Genomic DNA, 2,230 nt, shown 5'->3' with positions numbered 1-2,230 from the left:
CCTTATTGGTCTGGTATGACAAATTGGTGGATCTTGGTTTTATTTTGACCTTTTTGGGTTTGTCTTTTTCTACTTTAAGGACGTCGTTTTAGGTTTTTGGGTCTATGCGCTGCAATTGAGAAAAAATAAGAGAAAAAGTTCTGTGTAGTTTTTTGCATGTTGATCATATGTGTATGATTCTCGAGAGGAGTATTGAGTTTAAGAGGAGCCTATATTCCGATAAAAAACAAGAAGCTTTGATTCTATGGGGAGCCTGAACTGTGAGAAGATCTTAAGACAAGGAATATCAAATTTAAGGGGAGTCTAAACAATTCACTTGTCTTTGGGTTTATTGTAACACACGATAGTTCATCTATCAGATAAACTGTTTCTTTGTAAATTGTTTGAATATTAGTGAAACTCTTTTTCAATTGGCCATCAACATCATCACATCTCCTAGCCTTTAACCTTGTAAGGTCTGATTAGCGCATGCCTCACTCACGACATGCTAAGACTTGACTATCGCGCAACACCAAGCTATCGTCCAAGCCAATGCCTCACTTCCAACGCCCTTGGCTTGTCTTGTCATGCGCTCCACATCGCATACTAACCTCTAAGGCCCTTATCAACGTGCTCTGCCTTCAACTCATAAGCTCACGGCCAACACTCACCTTTTGAATGCATGTGCTAGCTCATCGCCTAGTCCTTGCGTCAATGCCTAGCACAATTTTGCCGCATGCCTACTAACTTCGCGTGCCTTTGGCTTCCACCCATCTTGTCAACACATAGCTCACATGTGTCCAGCTTGACCACCATGGTAAGCGCTGAAGGAACCCAAACTGAAAGGAACCATAAGCGGAAGCAAGATCGACCAAAATCTCATTTTTCATTGAATATAAATTTTAAAGTAAAACAAAGAAAAAAGATATGTATTTATATATAAATTACAACATGCTATCAAAAGGTTTTAAAAACCTTACCTTTAAAGACCTTTATTCAAGATTCCCTCGAACAAGCCATGAACGCCTTGAAGACTTTCTTCAAGAAAAAACTCAAACAAGAACGAACATGACCACAAAAGACTTCCTCGGTATTCTCAAGTTAAGAACCCAGAAGTGGTGGGCTCTGACTATTTTGGAATTGAGAAAATTTTGTGTAGAGAGAAGAAAAGAGATTTGGAGATTGTTCAACAACAAATCCACAAATACATAACTCTTTCAGTTTCTTTTCTCAAACACTCCAAACCATGGATAACCCTTAGCTTTCGAAGGAGACACTTTCCAAACTATCTAAAGCCAAAAATCCCACCCACCCACTTAAGTGGGTGGAGAGAAAAGAGGAGAGGGATTTGTAACTCCCTCCCTCATTTTTATTTTAAAAAAATGATATTTAATATATATAAATATAAGTATGATAACCAACTTGTCATATTATATATATATATATATATAATTATATGTTATATCAAATATAACATATATCTTATAGATTTAATATTATATCATATACAATATAACCTATAGTTTCTTCTCTCTATTTTATGGCATTTAATTTAAATCACATTCATATTAAATTTAACAACTCTGAATCCAATTCATAGAATCTATGCTTGAATCTTATTCAAATATTTATTTCTTCTCATTAAGCTAAAATGTATCAAATAAATTATAATAATTATATCATATATATTGAAATAACATAATTATATCATATATAATTAAATCCTTCTACTAATTTTAACAATTCAAATTGATCCAAAAATCGATTCTCAATTAATCCTATTGAGCTACCAAGAGGACCTAATGGACTTGTAGCTTGAAGCTCCAATGGTACATGAATAATTAATTAAATTCTTTAATTAAACTATTCACCATTCGTTAACTGTCAGACACTCCACTAAAGACCGATAGTTGTACTCTTCGCACTACAGATATATTTCTGTGTCCATTGGATATAACCAATCAATAGTACGATGATCCTTCACAAATTGCTCGTAAGTACAGCTAGGCCAAAATTATCGTTTTGCCCTTGTAGTTACATTTAACTCCTTAAGTACCACTGATCCCTCTAATGAACAATAGATCATAGTCCAACTATGATTAAACCCCTCTCGAGCAAGGAGAGGGTGTGCCGCCACATTGTTCAAGATTCGGAATCAGCCTTTAAGGGAGCAATTTATCTACTTACCCCGACTTTGGGGAATGAGTGAATTCATTCTTGTGTAGCTATGTTCCTAGCTCCCTAATCAAAC

This window comes from Benincasa hispida, chromosome 3 (assembly GCF_009727055.1).
Source record: "Benincasa hispida cultivar B227 chromosome 3, ASM972705v1, whole genome shotgun sequence".
In the NCBI taxonomy this organism is placed as follows: domain Eukaryota; kingdom Viridiplantae; phylum Streptophyta; class Magnoliopsida; order Cucurbitales; family Cucurbitaceae; genus Benincasa; species Benincasa hispida.
This window is presented reverse-complemented; position numbering follows the sequence as displayed.